Source organism: Eriocheir sinensis, unplaced genomic scaffold (genome assembly GCF_024679095.1).
Source record: "Eriocheir sinensis breed Jianghai 21 unplaced genomic scaffold, ASM2467909v1 Scaffold247, whole genome shotgun sequence".
NCBI lineage: Eukaryota > Metazoa > Arthropoda > Malacostraca > Decapoda > Varunidae > Eriocheir > Eriocheir sinensis.
In genome coordinates, this window is record NW_026111551.1 from 134,947 (window position 1) to 140,946 (window position 6,000).

Sequence of the window (6,000 nt, forward strand, 5' to 3'; positions counted from 1 at the left end):
TGGACGGGGATAGATGAGAAGTATGGAGGCAGGAGTAAGGAAGGATGTGCTATTGTGATGTCTGAAAGAGTGTGGAATGGTGTGACTGATTATGGTTGGAAGGGATCAAGAATTGTGTGGGTGAAAGGAGAAGACTGAGAGAAAGGGAAGCTTTTTGGGAGGAAGTGAATGCATGTTTGAAGAGTTTTGAGAAAGAAAGGAAACTTTTTATGATGGGAGATATGAATGCTAAAGTGGGTGATGAATGTGTGATGGATGTGGTGGGAAAATGGGGGATAATGGAGAGTGCCTGGTGAATGTCTGTGCTGAGAGGGGAATGTTCCTAGCGAACACCTTCTTTCAGCACGAGAATATCCACCGATACACATGGAGGAGGGGAGAAGATAATGAGCAAAAAGGATTGATTGATTATGTGGCAGTTGATGAAAGGCTTAGAAAATAAATTTGTGACACAAAGGTAGTAAGAGGAATGTTCAATGGATCTGACCATCGTGCAGTGCGGGCAAAGTTAAAGCTGAAAGAAAAGTGGGTGTTTGAAAAGAAAGGTGAAGTAAAACAGGAAATATTGAAGATAGAAAAGTTACAGGAAAAATAAATAAAAGATGAGTATAACCGTGAGATGGCAGAGGCCTTAAGTGAAAAATGGGAAAGTGTAAAAGATAATACAAATATTGAAAAAGGTTTTGGAACATTTTAAGAAATAATGGTAACTACAACAAAAAAGTGTTAGGGATGAAAGTGGTGAGAGATGGAAAAAGAAAAGGAAATTCCTGGTGGAGAGAAGAGATAAGGAGGATAGTAAAGGAGAAAAGGGAACTTTTTAAGAAAACTCAACAAAGAAATGTGGCTAAACAAGTAAAAAGGGAAAGGAAAAAGAAATATAGAGAATGCAAAATGAAATTAAAACAAGCAATAAAAGAAAGTAAAAAGAGAGTTGATGAAGACTGGAAAAAGACTAAGTGAAAAATATAAAGGGAACAGGAGATCATGTTGGAAAGAAGTAAAAAACGAAAGAAATGCAGAAAATATCTCCTCAAATAAAATAAATGAAGTTATGGATGAGAATGGAAAGATGTTGAAAGACGGGGAAGCTGTGAAAGAGAGATGGAGAGAATATTTCAAAAACTTAATGAATTTTGAGGATGGACGTCCAGCAGCTGTAACAGCAACAGTTTTGAGTAGAGGCAGAGGAGGAGTATATAAAGAAAGAACTATAACATATGAACAAGTAAATCAGGCAATAAAAAGATTATAAAATGGAAAGGCAGCAGGAATTGATGGAATCACAGCAGAAATGTTGAAGTGTGGAGGAGATGAAGTCGTGAAATGGATGGTCAAGATATGTGAAGTATCATGGGAGGGGGTGCCAGCAGACTGGACGAAAGCCATCGTTGTCCCAGTTTACAAGGGGAAGGGCAGGAGAGGGGAATGTGGGAGCTATAGAGGTATAAGTCTCCTGAGTATACCCGGAAAGGTATATGGAAAAGTCGTAATAGAGAGGGTGCAAAGACTTACAGAAGAGAAAATCAGTGAAGAACAAGGAGGCTTCAGGAAGGGAAGGGGATGTGTGGATCAGATATTTGCCTTCAGGATGGTACTAGAAAAAATAATAGCAAAAGGAAAGAAACTATACGCTGCCTTCATGGATTTGGAAAAAGCTTATGACAGAGTCGATTGGATTGCATTGTGGGATGTTTTAAAGTTTTATGGTGTGGAGGAAAAATGATTTGTGAAATGAAGTCTTTATATGAGGATGCATCTGCATGTGTCAAAATTACTGGAGAAAAAAGTGAACATTTTGAGATAAAAGTGGGCCTAAGACAAGGGTGTCACCATGGTTATTCAATATTTATATGGATGGTGTCATTAGAGAAATGAAGGGCAAAGTTGGAGAAGTTGGAGTAAGACTGTTCGATGAGGGAAGGAAGTGGGTACTGAATTCAGTACTGTTTGCTGATGACACGATGCTCATTGCAGAAAGTGAGACTGGCCTACAAAATTTGGTCAGTGTTTTTGACAGTGTCTGTAACAGGAAAAAGCTGAAAATGTCAACAAAAGTAAAGTGATGGTTTGTGAGCAAAGTAGAAGTGAGGTTGTAGATTTTGTATGCCCTGAGAGTGGGAATTGAATGTGAAAAAGAATGCAAAATATTTTGAATGGTGAAGAAATGGAGGAGGTCAATGAGTTTAAGTATCTTGGTCAGTTATGTGCAAGCATGGTGGTACGGAGGGAGAGACAAGAGAAAGGGCATTGCAAGGAAGAAGGGTGGTAGGCTCTTTGGGACGAATCATGAATGGCAGAAGTGTGAGCATGGAGGTAAAGAGGGATTTGAGAAATACAATAATAGCACCAACCTTCACATATGCAAGTGAAACGTGGGCCTGGAATGAAAGTCAGAGGTCTAGAGTGCAGGCAGTGGAAATGAGTTATTTGAGGAATGCTTGTGGTGTGAGTAGAATGGATGGAATGAGTAATGAAAGTGTGTACGAGCGTTTTGGAATGTGTCACAGGGGTGAAGGGATGTGTGGAGTGGTGGAAGAAGTGAAGCGACAGACTTTAAAGTGGTTTGGCCACATGGAGTGAATGGAGGAGAGTAAGATGACCAGAAGGGTGTATGTGAGCGAGATAGAAGGAGGGAATGCTTGATGATAAGAGTATAAAGAAAAATTGTCTTCTGATATGAATAGTCCACTGCAAAATAAAGGTCTGTCCAAGCATCTTCCACCTGGTTCTCTTGTCTGGTGTTAGTGTGCTCCATCCTGCCCCAACAAAGGTTATAATTCCACCTCCACCTGGTTCTCTTGTCTGGTGTTAGTGTGCTCCATCCTGCCCCAACAAAGGTTATAATTCCACCTCTCCACCTGGTTCTCTTGTCTGGTGTTAGTGTGCTCCATCCTGCCCCAACAAAGGTTATAATTTCACCTCTCCACCTGGTTCTCTTGTCTGGTGTTAGTGTGCTCCATCCTGCCCCAACAAAGGTTATAATTCCACCTCTCCACCTGGTTCTCTTGTCTGGTGTTAGAGTGCTCCATCCTGCCCCAACAAAGGTTATAATTCCACCTCTCCACCTGATTCTCTTGTCTGGCGTTAGTGTGCTCCATCCTGCCCCAACAAAGGTTATAATTCCACCTCTCCACCTGATTCTCTTGTCTGGTGTTAGTGTGCTCCATCCTGCCCCAACAAAGGTTATAATTCCACCTCTCCACCTGGTTCTCTTGTCTGGTGTTAGTGTGCTCCATCCTGCCCCAACAAAGGTTATAATTCCACCTCTCCACCTGATTCTCTTGTCTGGTGTTAGTGTGCCGCACAGTTGAGGTTTTTCAGTCACTGCCGAGTGGCCTAAGACTACCTACATGCTGGCCTGAAGACCACCCATCAACCTGGGCTCTAGATAACCTCTCCAAAGAGAGGCTGAAAGATGAGTTCCGGGGGGCAGCATGGGCCAACACAAGATGGCGCCACTATCAACACTCGCCTGCGCCAGAACGGGCTGGGCCGACCATCAGGCCCCACCGGGAAGAAGCCTTGGGCTGACCATCAGGCCCCACCGGGAAGAAGCCTACCGGCGCAATAGGCCGCGACAAAAAAATAAATAAATAAATATTTGGTGTATTGAGGTCTTTGCAAAAGATAACTATAGATCCACAGTATTAGATTACTGTTGATATTCATCTCTGGTAATTTGTTAAGTAAAATATGTGGCTGAATTGTAATGAAAGCGCTGCTAAAATCTATAAATATAATTCTAACCTGTGAATTTCGGATTTCTAAATGTTCGTAAGTTTGGTGAAGTAAGGTTAACCCAGCATCCTGAACACTCATACCTTGACAATAAGCAAATTGCAAAATATCTTTCAAGGGATCTACGCTTGAACAAATGTACCTCTTCACAATGTGCTCCAAACATTTCATTATAATTGATGTTAAGGCTACGGGTCGAAGATCATTAAACTCCCTTGGGTGGTTGTTTTTGGGTACTGGAATAATCTCTGACATTTTCCACACATCCGGTACTGTACTCTGATCAAGTGAAGCTTGGAAAAGTTTACACAGTGGATCAGCAAGTTGCTCGGCACAGGATTTTAGTAGTTTAGAACCAATTTTATCGGGTCCACTTGCTTTTCCACATTGTATACGTTTCATGGAGTTCATCGTATCATCACGAGTTATTATTATTCGTTCTACATTGATGCCCCTAACCATTGACAAAATATTTTCACATTCAGTATTAAAATGGTGCACATCAAACCTTGCATAAAAGGAGTTCAAATCATTTACATGTTTGGTGGGTCTTTTAATGACCTTTTCTTTTTAGAGCCACTCAGTAGTTTACCCCTGTCCAAGCATCTTTTGACTTATTTGACTTAAATAAGTTTTCAATTTTAACTTTATTTGACTGTTTAGCATCTAGTATTTTCCTATTTAATTGGCTTTGTATCACTACTTTGCATGCAGTCACCATTTATAAAAGTTCTCTTCTTTTCAATCAATAACGCTTTGATATCAGAATTTATCCAGGGCTTGTTATTTGGATAAATGCTAATTTCCTTAGTTGGAACAATCATGTTGGTACAAAAGTTAATATATGAATTTAAAACATCTACATTTACATTAATAGAGTTGGACTTATTATACAACACATCCCAGTCTGTACAATATATGAATTTAAAACATCTACATTTGCACTAATAGAGTTGGACTCATCATACAACACATCCCAGTCTGTACAATATATGAATTTAAAACATCTACATTTGCACTAATAGAGTTGGACTCATCATACAACACATCCCAGTCTGTACAATATATGAATTTAAAACATCTACATTTGCACTAATAGAGTTGGACTCACTATACAACACATCCCAGTCTGTCAATCAAAACAGCCTTGAAGACTCACCATGTGCTCATTATTCCAATCCTGCACCTTAATTTTCTTGCACAGTTTACATTTCAGAGTTTGCTTACATGTGGGAGCCAAAAACACCATATTGTGGCCAGATTTACCTAATTTAGGCTTTTGATAAGAACGATAACCGTTCCTTACATTACAATACATTTTATCTTAAATATTATTATCTCTAGTGGGGCAAGTTACAGTTTGCTGATACAAAGGTACATATGGTTGGAAATTACAGTGGTTAAAATCCCCCAACACTTTCATAATTCCTTCAGGATTTTCATTTTCGTATTTTCTAACACAATTTAGTGATAACTTACTCGCTATTGCCTCAGTGGCAGCAGTCGGGATGTATACAGTTATAATCGTCACATTATTAAATTCACGTGGTAGGTAAAAAGGTCTACATGATATTACTAAATATTCCAGGTCGTCACAACAAAAATGTTCCTTTATGTTAACCTGAGTACACCATCTCTCATTTATGTACACCGCCGCCCTCCTCCCTTCTGTTTCACCACGTCCTTCCTGTCTCCCTGACTATCAAGAAACCATCAATATTTACTGTTTCGTCAACATCCTTGTCTTCAAGCCAGGTTTCGGTTAATGCTATGAAGCTACTCTCTCGGTAGTTCCTTATATATTCACAGTTTGCTGCTAATTCATCTATTTTATTTCGAGTTGATTGTACATTACCGAAAGTTACTGTAGGCAGTGGTGTCCTTATACCCCACCTCCTCAATCTCGCCTGCACTCTACCTCTCCACCTGGTTCTCTGTCTGGTGTTAGTGTGCTCCATCGTGCCCCAACAAAGGGTTCTAATTCTACCGCTCCACCGGGTTCTCTGTCAGGTGTTAGTGCTCCATCCTGCCCCAGCAAAGGTTATAATTCCACCGCTCCACCTGGTTCTCTGTCTGGTGTTAGTGTGTTCCATCCTGCCCAGCAAGGTTTTATTCCACCTCTCCACCTGGTTCTCTGTCTGAGTTGGTGTGTCCATCCTGCCCCAACAAAGGATCTAATCCACCTCTTCACCAGCAGGTGGAGAGGTGGAATTAGAACCTTTGTTGGGGCAGGATTGAGTAGACTAACACCAGACAGAG